This window comes from Schistocerca cancellata, chromosome 2 (genome assembly GCF_023864275.1).
Source record: "Schistocerca cancellata isolate TAMUIC-IGC-003103 chromosome 2, iqSchCanc2.1, whole genome shotgun sequence".
In the NCBI taxonomy this organism is placed as follows: Eukaryota; Metazoa; Arthropoda; class Insecta; order Orthoptera; family Acrididae; genus Schistocerca; species Schistocerca cancellata.
Window position 1 is genome coordinate 1111372056 of NC_064627.1, and position 12762 is coordinate 1111384817.

The 12762-nt window shown below is 40.5% G+C and overlaps 1 protein-coding gene across 1 annotated transcript in view; it reads right to left on the bottom strand.

Moving 5' to 3' along the window:
• The window catches only part of LOC126161260 (major royal jelly protein 1-like), a 297792-nt gene that overhangs the window by 2016 nt on the left and 283014 nt on the right, over positions 1–12762 (bottom strand). The window lies entirely within an intron of this gene.

The following is a 12762-nucleotide window of genomic DNA, read 5'->3' on the forward strand; positions in this document are numbered from 1 at the left end:
TCCCTACAAAAGAATGGCCCTGACTAACAATAACCTATACCTTTCATGAATCACTTACCTCACAAAAATATTCGTTACTCAAACTACTGCAATACAGCGTGCGCCAATATTGCCAGCAGAATAAAAGATTCTAACTAATGATGGCACTAACTACTTGTAGGCATAGTTAGCAAATGAAAGATTTTGATAGAGAACAAACAATGTATTTACCTTAATAATGTTCCAAAGTCATCATATATATTAGTTCTTGATATCCAATATTACAAATTTACTCTTTCTGACGGACACACGTCCAGATCGTCCGCTCTCAAAATTCTGCCATTTCTCTCCCCACATCCACCACTGCTGGCGGCTCACCTCCAACTGTGCAACGCTACGCGCTGTTAACAGCCTACTGCCCAACACTACAATAGCAAATTCCAACAATGCAAACCAGCTACAGACTGCACACAGCACAGTCAGTGATTTTCGTATAGAGCGCTAGGTGACGTTACCATCATATAAACCTAAACAGCCTACTTACAATATGATGCAGCTTGGACGGGACGGTGGGGCAGATCACCACTTTAAAATGACTTCTTGCAGTAGAGCTCGCCTTTCTTTCACGTAGAAACAACGTCCTTCGAGCAAATAGTTCAAATGTCTCTAAGCAAAATGGGACTTAACATCTGAGGTCATCAGTCCCTTAGACTTAGAACTTCTTAAACCTAACTAATCTAAGGACAGCACACACATCCATGCCCGAGGCAGGATTCCAACCTGCGACCGTAGCAGCCGCGTGGTTTCGGACTGAAGCGCCTAGAACCGTTCGGCCACAGCGGCCGGCTCCCTCGAGCAAAGGTCCACCAAACCGTTTGATGTAAATTTCACTCTGGCCTACTAAGTCACAGAAGCTCTCAATGACCTTCACTTAATTTTTAGTGTGACATTACCCACTTATTAATCAACTCACACTCCATGTTGCTCAAGTATCTTTTGTCGCTATTCGTAATCCTCGAAAACAACAAAATGTTAAGGGAGACAATTATGGTTCTTAGCGTAAGAATGCAACGCTATTGACGAGGCGAGAATCATCCACGAAGCCGAACTACGTTTCCTCATTTGCGGCAAGGCAAAATTGCCGTTTGCCTGTGAACTGAGAGGTGATCGTAGCAGAGCTCTAGCGTATTTTGAAATGCATGAAGTCTTTGAATGTTCCACGTGAATCGGAGTAGCTACTAGTCAGCTTTCCCAGAGATGAATCATTCTATATATTGTGACAGACCTTTTTAACCCCATCGTTTGCTCCGTATACGATAGGTTACGATATTCATGTGGTAGGACACATACAATGGGGCAAAGTCGTTAAGTGTGTTGCCTTCGCCTTTGATTTGTGTCAGGTTACTACATACTGTGCATTTTTCTCACTTTACTATATCGAGATGAGGCTGCTGTAGGTAGCCACCCAAGTCGTCCTTTACGGAACTACGCTGAGTAGCCTAGAAATGTAACTAAATTGATGCACGTGTCTGGCCATTGATAATTACTGACGGGTACATTTTCTAATTATTCCTGCTTTGTTTCCCATTCCCAAGCATGAAGCACATGAGAAGTTGTTCCATATTTACTCAGGCATCAACTATGCTCATGAAAAAAGAAGGCAGTAAGCAATATTAACTAGCACCGACAGACAGTGGTTCTTAACATGGCCTTCCCAGTGATCACCTGAAACATTTCACACGTTGTTACGAAGGAAGAGAAGCGAAGATAGAGGTAAGCATCTGGTTGACATAGACAAGAGATGTATCACTAGCTCATGAGCCCGTAGCTTCAAGGTTTTCTCAAGAAATAATGCAATCACTTGAAGCGATTTAGAGAGAGAACGGAATCGTAATAGTGTGTGGTGATCGAGGATTCGAGACTTCATTCTACTCGTAAAGGAGTCTGACCGATTGGCCTGTAAGATACTTTGCTCGCTACATATCGTTTTAACTCTGGACATGAAACAACGAAAATCAGCATTACTGAACATACCACATGCGTTAATGACGCTGTCGTTATTTACTACATCTCTCATCTCTGCAAACTAGATTATTGACAAATGGGAAAATAGAAACATTTACCCAAGCCCCATTTAGAAAAAAAAGTGATATTTTCGTGTGAAATTTTGGAACAAATAAGGAACAGTAAAATGAGAGAAAATTTGTACTTATGAGGGACGTCATAAGTTGATATCATAAGTTATTGGTCACACCATATAAACTTTGTTATTCGGTATCAACAAAAAATTCGTACGAAGAAAACGTAATAATGCACGCAGAAACCTAATCACAATTGGAAGCAAGCTTATATATGTCCTTAATAAATTTCTTTACCTATTACCCTGTTTCGGCTATCGCCACCATCAGACATCTATAGGTGAGATCAAAGAAACACACAGAGAGACAGCCTTTTTTGTGCAACATCAAGCTACAAAAGATGAAAAACTAAAAATGTTTGAAATACGCTTAAAAAGTTCAAAATTGTTAAGGCTTTCGTGGCTACTTGTTGACAAACTGCCTATTTGCTTCTGTCTCGGGTTCTTCGGCCGACGTTCATCTGATGATTTTACTGACGTTTCGCCAGCACGAGTGGCTGGCATTGTCAATGCTTCACCCTCCATCAGTTCACCACCGGCAGTGAAGGGTGAAGCTTTGACAATGCCAGCCACTCGTGCTGGCGAAACGTCAGTAAAATCATCAGACGAATGTCGGCCGGAAGAACCCGAGACAGAAGCAAATAGGCAGTTTGTGAAAAAATTCACTCACCAACAAGCTTAAAATCTGGCAAACAAGGTTCAGTGTCAGTATTAAAAACTTATGCCTAATCGGGGCGTCAACTAACAACCTGACTCAAAGAATTGTACAAAGATTCTGGCCGACAGGTGGCGTTAGTGCGGGTGACGTTGGCTTCAAATTTCGTTTTATTTATTTCTTTTCCTCCATACTTATAAAATAAAAAGACAGTCTTTAAATTACAAGTCCTTTAATCTTAAATGCATATATCTCATGACGTCAGTAGCCGAAATGGCATAATAAATAAAAAAAATTGTTAAGCGATCTAGGCGGTTTTATTCGCAAAATATTCACAATGATCGCGGACTCATACAACAAATTTGTTTCTGTCAGTAATAGATTATCTGTTCCAGTCTACATGCTAAGAAGCTTCCTGTGTGCAGAGTAGAAGTAAACGTTGATGTGACACTTGTGCATGTCGTAGAAATAGTTTTGGAGTAAAATCGTGCAACAGGTAATTCAGCGATGGAAAACAGTTGCGTGCGCCTTGTGTAGAGGAGGAAGAAGCGAAGTCTCTGCTCCTGGCTGGTCTGTAACTGTGTACAGGAGTGTGAACCAGTGCCGAGAAGTGAAATGAAGAAATGAAGGAGGGCGAGTTATTCTTCGCCATTGTCGTTTTATGTATTATGCACCATAGTGCACCACGAGACAGTCAATTTACCAGAAGGCTTAAGCGACGTCACTCAGGAACTATGATTAACGGCCAGGAAAGAAAACAGCCTGCTTAGAGCCTAAGTGTGGAGAAGGAAACATTTCTACGTGGCACCCAATGCGCTTGGCATAAATATCTTGTTTTTTTAAATTATTTTTTTCAAAATAAAAATACCTGTTTTTTACTCAACCTCAGTTGTGACTTCCTTTTTCAGCAGAAAATCAAAATGTGACCATGCGATTATTTATTGCTTCTCATATGTTTTGGTCGCTTTGTTCATACGTGAGAAAAAATTACAAAAATTTACGTAATTTTTCTCCTTACATTATAAGAGCGAGTAAATGATTAATGATTTCAACAGGGCTTAATATTTTTTGTACTTTCACTTGATGGCATTCTAATTAGTAAAACAGCATATAGTATCATGCCATTAAATTTTGTTGTCTCTTGCTAAGCCATGCTCTTTTCTAAACATTTGTTAGAACTTTCTCCATTTACGGCACCTGTAGCTTCTTCTTGCAAAAAATAAAGAACTGAGAAACATATTACGTGCAGTAGGCTCTACACTAATTCATCGGCTGCGTGCCCTTTCTACAGATAATTTCTTTTTTTGTTATTGCACTATTCTGGTAATTTCAACTATACTGCGGCTGAGAAACGTTTAAGGATTCCTCCATTGTTTATGATTTGTTGTACTTTATGCTGTTCTTGGGAAAACATGACAGGACGTGGTTACGTGAGTAGTTGTACACAATCGCTTAACTGTTTCCTTAACCAAGGGAAGTCATAAACATGGGAAGTCGGAGAGAAGCACGAACAAATTCAAGCTGTGGGTGGCGTGTTATATGAGATTTGATATATGACTCCTTAGGAACATTTCCCATTTTATCGGTCTACCTATCTGACAATGATGTTCGCTGTTTGAGGACATGTTAAAAGTGTAATAGCGTTGGTTTCGTTAATGAAAACTAAAATGTAACGTTTACGTATGTGCTCCTCCTATCCACGCCTTGGAGGACCCCATGTAGCCTAATAGGTAATTATTTTGATTCGGCGGCTGTATTTCGCATTTTACATAAAAGCTTCTCCTGGATTAATATTATCCTGCCGCTCGAGTTTCACATTTCAAATCTCTGAATGTCTCTACGCTACATTGAACTCACACTCAAAACTGAATAGCTGTGAAAGTGGGAATAGAAGTCATAGCGATATATGGCTGTATGACAAGCGCAGGCGAACTAAAACATTTTCGTACACTTTCTAGATTGCCCATTTTTTAAGTCAAACAAAGTTTTGAGGCTGCACTTTAAGAGTACTCATCTTTTTTTTAAATTGTTAACAGATATCCTGTATATGAACTAGACTTAAATGGTAACACGATTTCTTCAGCTCCAGCATTTTACAAAAAGGCAGAATTTAAACAAAAATTAATTAATATTTACAACTTCACATTTCTCCGTAACGAGCTACTTCTTCGTCCTATGACGTTATCGATAATATATCTTCTTTATTGGAAAGGGTGCGGACATATAATGAACAAGAAATTTACTCATAAAATTTATTGGCGGGTATTAGGGAATAAAAAGTATTGGGTTATAAATGTGACACTTTATAGGAATTAAGAGGTATACCAATGACAAATAGTTGAGGAATTTTACATCATTCGTCTGTAATACGCGTAGAACTAGATCTGACTAGCAACCTTGTGCACCGGACATTCCTGCTTTTGCACTCTACAAATTCGTTTTGCATTATTGTCATCTTCCGTGAATGTACCGGTATACCTCGAAATAGAACGATTCTGCAACAAGGCGGTCTGCTGCTGGTATCATATTGTGATATATCATTATCTGATGGAAGAGCCATAAAGAGCTGAAATTGTTGATATGACCATTTGTATAAACAGGTGGTAAGTTCTGAGATGATTCATCACGCAGACTCACAAATTTTTTTTTAAACCCACGCCAGTACTTTAAAAAGTGATAGATTATAGCTATAAATTTCGAAGTATTTAAGAATTCAGTATACTGTAGAAATAGGCCTAATGTCAACCTGAGACGTCAAAGGCAAGTTTTCACTTTAGTACACATGTGGAAAGAAAACCTTAGTGTGAAAGTGAAATCGGACAGTTTTGTCTGCATTAACAACAGACAGCTGGCACAGGAGGCAAAATTTTTGACAGATTAACAGAAATATTGCACCTCAATGTAGCAATTTGTGCCTCGCATTAGTATAGTGTTGGCCAAACACATCGACATACTTAACTTGGTAGATAAATTGACACCCGGTGCAGAAATGGGTGTGTGTGGGTAGTTACGACGCTCACTTGGTTCAAATGGTTCAAATGGCTCTGAGCACTATGGGACTTAATTGCTGATGTCATCAATCCCCTAGAACTTAGAACTACTTACACCTGACTAACCTAAGGACATCACACACACCCATGTCCGAGGCAGGATTCGAACCTGCGACCGTAGTGATCGCGCGGTTCCAGACTGTAGCGCCTAGAACTGCTCGGCCACTCCGGCCGGCGCGCTCACTTGGTCACGAGAGCTGTAGCAACATGAACCATGAAGCATGGATTCAGTGCAATTGGTCACCCAGCACCAACTACTGAAACCACGTGATTTTACCAAAATACCAGGTAATATAAAATTATATGTCTCGAAGTAAGTATTTATTAGCAGCCCGTGTCTGGAAATTAAATATCTAACAATTATTTCGTTTTTTTTTAATATTTCATTTCCATTTACATTGTTGTAGTTTATCCCTGACAGAAGAAGGGCTGGCGGTTACTAGTCATTACACATAACGCCAACTGGAATACGATCAGTGTAACGTTTATTTAATTTTATTATTCACATTTATTGTCTGACGTGACGACTGTGATTATAATATCATATTGTGTTTATTGTATCCTCTCTCAAATTTTTGATGAAGGACACAAGTAAAATAATAAATAAATTGTACGCAGCTTTAAAGCGTTTTTAATGAAAATATATCTTTTATTTAGAAAGTTATTGACATGCCCAAGGAAAAAATATCACAGTATTAAATTTTGGTTAGTCCACTCTCGGCCAGTCTCATTTTAATATTCTACTCATTTTGGAAGCTCAGCTGCACAGATCAAATTGTCTTTGTCTACTGTCGAGCAGCATGTTGGTATTGATTTTGAAAATCCTCTAGAGATAGTAGTTGGGAGCGTTCGGTGCTTGTACTTGAAGGTAAATAAATGTAAACGTCGTGTGACTAGGGCCTCCCGTCGGGTAGACCGTCAGGCTGGTGCAAGTCTTTCGATTTGACTCTACTTCGGTGACATGCGCGTCGATGGGGATGAAATGATGATTAGGATAACACAACACCTGGTGTCTGAGGGGAGAAAATCTCCGACCGAGCAGGGAATCGAACCCAGGCCCGGGCCCTTAGGATTGACATCTGTCGCGCTGACCACTCAGCTACCGGTGGCGGACGTACGTGAAGGTATAGTAACGGGAATTGTCATGACGTCACAAAAACTTGAAGCAAACATCACCCATGTGAGTTGCCCCAAACATTAGCTTTTGCTGTATGTTGAACCAAACTGTCAGCTTGCGTCATATACGGGTGCATTAATCATTGTGATTGTAGTCTAAAATGTAAAGAAATGAATTTCGTTCGAAGTGGACTCGTTCGAGCGATATTTTATTTTATATACAAGAATTTTTACTGTAGTGCTTTTACTTCATTTGACTAAATTTTCTGTCAGTCCAATTCGAAAAGCTCTCTGGGTGAACGCTGTGCGAATGAAAGATCGTAAACCGAACAGCTATAGTACATATGTTCTCTGCGTTTCGAGGAAGAAGACGAAGACCGAAACTGAGTTTTGTTAGTCCGTAATAAGGAAAATGTTGGACTACGGAAGCAGCCTTTTCACATCACTTACTTCCCTTTTTGGTTATTCGATACGTGTAACAAAAAAAAAATTACATTAACGTGGCCAACTGCGTCGTATTACTGGATCAGATACGCATTTAAGACCAGAAAAAGTAAGCAAATGCCTTTCTGACACCGTGTTATTCACGCAAGTACTGTAATATTTAATATTATTACAACTGTTGCGCGTGCACGACAAATTAAGAACAGGAAGCAGTTTAAACAGTAGTCTGCTATTTTGGGGCACCAAAGATGACGGCGTGAGCATCAAAGCGAAGTACAGCGTTAAGTCTGTACTGTTATCTCTCCTTATTATACTTCCATGGTTCGACACACCGTACAATACTTCCATGCTTCGGCAACTATGTGTAGTTCAAAACAAATGAGCGAGGTTCATCTCTTTAAAGATAGTAATTGATCACCAGGTTGTATCAAGAAAATAAGACATGAAACCAGACACCGAAAATTTCGAGATGACTGGGTGTTGTGTGCCTTTCATCATCATTTCATTATCATTGACTCGCAAGTGGCCGAAGTGGCGTAAACTAAAAAGGGCTTGCAATACGGCGGCCGAACTTCCCCGCATGGGGGCCTCCCAGCCAACAATGCCGTAAGATCATTTCATTTCATTTTGTTTTCGGGTGTTGGACATCGTCAGTAATACTGAGCCTAGTTTATCACTTGGGAAGGAGGGTATATTATACTGGAACATAAGAATACAGTTAGATTATCGTGTGAATGTGCCGTTTTTAGCAGTTAGAAGCATCTAAAAATACAAAACAATGAACAACTTTTTCAGGTGGGGTGCACGAACTTGGACTATTACAACACGTAGGGAAGCATATTGTTAACATAGGCGAACGAACTGAGGAGTTAGTGAAGCAAGTCAAGTGCACGATAAGGGAGCAAATGTTTTGAATTTCGTGTGCCGATTAGCGAGTATTGCGTCGCGGCACGGGACCGGGGAGTGGACTCACCTGTGCTGTCAGCCGTCGGCGTGTGTCCTGAGAAGCACTGCTGGCGGAGCGGTGGTCTGGCCGCAGTGCGGCCCTGTCGCCTTATATACCGCCCCCGCGCCGCTGGAACGCACAACAAAGGGTGCCGCAACCGTCAACACGCTCGAAAACGATGATGCGACCTGTGGCGCAGCGTCTCAGAAACTACAACACCTACACTGTTGGTTTGTACTGCGCTGCGTTCATCGCCGGCGACGGGGTTTCACAAAGAACTGTCTCCCATCTATTGTTACTAAAAATGACCACTGATAACATCATTTTGAAAAATATTATTTCCAGTGATGACTGGTACACGAACGATGATTTCCGAGTACCCTGTTGGCATTCCTATAATACAGGCTGCGAAAGTGTACAAAAACCTATGGTCAAAGTTTTTCTGCCAGTGAGTGGCCTAATATATTCCATTATGGCGTTGTAATGTCTGTATTCTTGAGAGAACTAAAATCGGAAATGTAATGTGTGCTGTATAACCGGTTTGAGGTAGTGAAACGCGTTCTATTAAATGGAATCTGGCGTTTTTCGTGATTTCATAAGAGAGTTTCGTAATGAACCAGTGCGTTGGCTAAAACAATCCTGTGAATATTGAAAAATTAAACTAAATTCCGTCCGAACAGGCCATGAAGGCCCAATGGTACCGACCGGCCGCCATGTCATCCTCAGGCCACGTGCGTCACTGGATGCGGATACGGAGGGGCATGTGGTAAGAACACCGCTCTCCCGGCCGTATGTCAGTTTACGAGAACGACAATGAATACTACAGACATTAAATATTTCCTTGCTGGAGAGAATACTGGATTTGAGTGACACACGTTTGTTAGAGAACCCACTTCATTACGAACAAAACGATGTAAGCCGGCAAAGGCAACAGTAAAAACTGTACATGTGCCAGAGCGCTGCCGATAGTGTAACAAGTGTTTTCTATGATTCGACCACAACACAAATGTTGTAATAACTGATTGCTTACACTTACAAGAAGGTCTTTAATTACACTTAATGATTGTAGAGGTTATTTCAAATGGCTCTGAGCACTATGGGACTTAACATCTGAGGTCATCAGTCCCCCAGAACTTAGAACTACTTAAACCTGACTAACCTAAGGACATCACACACATCAATGCCCGAGGCAGGATTCGAACCTGAGACCGTAGCAGCAGTGCGGTTCCGGACTGAAACGCCTAGAACCGCTCGGGCACAACGGCCGACAGAAGTTATTTCACGAGTAGCCAAACTCCATTAGTAAATACGGTGTCGAAATACCGTTGGTACTTAGTTCTGAACTGCAATATGTATTAAGTATGTCCCGACGAATATTTTTACAAGCTGTAACCGTTTTCATCTATTTCAGTTTTAACTCAGTACGTCGAAGGTGAGACCGGATTGTATGAAATCCGATCCAGTCCTTTTCACCCATAACCCATTGATCTGGGAGTGGACAGACAGAAGCGTTTTCCACTTGAGGGTTGTTTTCACAAAGTCAACGTCTACAAAAAACAAAGTATTCACTAAAAATACTTTATTAAATTACTTAAAAGAATACATTGTTGATATCTTACAAAATTATATTTCACAAAGGAATACTAGGTACTGGTACGTAACACAACGGTGGAGATAATCTTTATGAGCTTTCAATTGTAAATGACAAATATGTGAAATTAAATTTTTTTTCCAAAACGGAACATCTACAGATTCTTTGTTTTACGAGAGTGCCGGCCGGGGGGCCGAGCGGTTCTACTCGCTACAGTCTGGAGCCGCGCGACCGCTACGGTCGCAGGTTCGAATTCTGCCTCGGGCATGGATGTGTGCGATGTCCTTAGGTTAGTTAGGTTTAAGTCGTTCTAAGTTCTAGGGGACTGATGACCTCAGCAGTTAAGTCCCATAGTGCTCAGAGGCATCTGAACCATTTTTTACGAGAGTATCGTAATATTCTAGTTTATTTCAGCCAACTAAACAAGTAACAATTTAATAAACTTGTTTATTAAAGTACTGTATTTCATTATTTTCATTGCCATGTTCATCTACATCTACATCTACAAGCTGCAAACCACCATGAGGTGCGTGGCAGAGAGTGCGTCCCATTGTACCAACTATTATTGTGTCTTTCAGGTCCATTCACGTATGGATCGCGGGAAGAATGATTGTCTGAATGCCTCTGTGTGTGCATTAATGATTCTAATCTTATCCTCACCATCTCTAGGTGAGCGATACGTAGCGGGCTGTAGCACATTCCTAGCGTCATCATGTAAAGTCGGCTCTCTTTGTTTATAGACTTTCTCGGGATAGTTTATGACTATCTTCAAGAGTTCGCCAGTTCAGTTCCTTCGGTAGCTTTGTGACACTCTCCCACGGATCAAACAAACCTCTAACTATTCGTGCTGCTCTTCTCTGTATGCGTTCAATATCCACTGTTAGTCCTATTTGGTAAGGGTACCGCACACTTGACCAACACTCTAGAACCGGTCTGCAAAGTAATCTACAAGTGTGTTCATTCCATTTCATATCCCTACAAAATGTTACAACCAGGTATTTGTATGAGTTGGGCGACTCCAACAGTGACTTGATATTACAGTCATAGAGTTCAACGTTTTTCTCGTTTTGTGAAGCGCACAATTTCATATTTCTAAACATTTAAACAAGTTGCCAATCTATGTGCCACTTTCAAACCTTATCAAGATCTCACTGAATATTTATGCAGCTTATTTTAGATAGTACTTAATTACAGGTAACTGCACCATCTGCAAAAAATTTGATTTTACTATTAATATTATCTGCAAGGTCATTAATATACATCATAAACAGAAACGATCCCAGCATACTTCCCTGGGGCACACCCGAAGTTACTTCTACATCTGGCGATGAGTTTTCGTCCAAGATAAGCTGCAGCCTCCCTACCGAAAGGTTGTTATCCAGTCACAAATTTCACTTGATACGCCATACGATCGTACTTTTGACAATAAGCAAACGTGTGGTACTGATTCAAATGCTTTTCGGAAATCAAGACATACTGCGTCTACCTGACTGCCTTGATCCAAAGCTTTCAGTATGTCAGACGAGAAAAATGAGGGTTGGATTTCACATGATCGATGTTTTCGGAATCCATGCTGGCTGGCATTGAGGAGGTCACTCTGTTGAAGAAATTGATTGAGCCCAGAACATGTTATAAGTTTCTTATACAAATCTATAACAAAGATATTGGACGGTAGTTACATGGATCACATCTACTACCCGTCTAGTAGACGGATGTGACCTGCACGGTTTTTTGTTCGAGGGATCTACAATAGATTATAGTTAGAAGGGGGGCTAACTCAGCAGAAAATTCAGTATAGAATCTGATAGGGATTCCATCAGACCCTGATGCTTTGTTTAATTTTAACGATTTCAGCCATTTCTCAACACCGCTGACAGTGACACTTATTTGATTCATCTTTTCAGTGGTGCAAAGATTAAATTGGGGTAGTTCTCATGGGTTTTCCTTTGTAACGGAGTATTTGAAAACGGATTTTAAAATTTCAGGTTTTGCTTTGCTGCCCTCAATTTCAGTTCGTCTCTTACGCTGTGGACTGGATACTAACTTAGGTGCCACTAACAGTCTTTACATACGACGAGAATTTCTTTGGGTTTTATGAAATATCATTTGACAATATTCTGCTACGATAGTCATTGAAGGCATTATGCATTTCTTTCTTAACAGCCAAATGCGTGTCATTCAGCATCTCTCTGTCTATAGCCCTGTGCCTGATTTTACACCTATTAAGCTGCACTCTCTGGTTCCTTTGAAGTTTCTTTACAGTGACTGTATACCATGAGGGGTGCCTCCCATTTTGAACTGTTCAGTGTATGGTCAACTATTCTTTTAAACCTGAGATAGAGTTCCTCTACATGCTCCTGCCTTGTGCTGAAAGTTTAAAGTTCATCACTAAGATTTTGCACTACTGATGTTTTATCTAGTTTACTGACCGTGTATACCTTTCTGCTTGTTTTATTTATCCATTGTACTTCGGTAATCATTGTTGCACAACCGCTTCGTGGTTACTGATAGCAATTTCGATGCGTACATCTTTAAAGAGGTCACGTCTATTTGTAGTCATTAGATCCACAACATTCTCATCATGAGTGAGGTTCCTAACTATCTGTTCTAGGTAGGCTTCAGAGAAGGAATTTAATAATGTTTCACAGAATGTCTTATCACGCCCACCACTAACAAAATTGTAATTTTCCCAGTTAATTGTTGGCTGATTAAAGTCTCCATAGGTGATTACAGTATGAGTGGGGAACTTAAGGGCAAGTGAATTGAGGTTTTCTGTAAAGTTTTAGGTTACGTCAAGATGAGGCTGGTGGGCGAGGAAGGATCCAGGTATCATTTGGTGCTCAC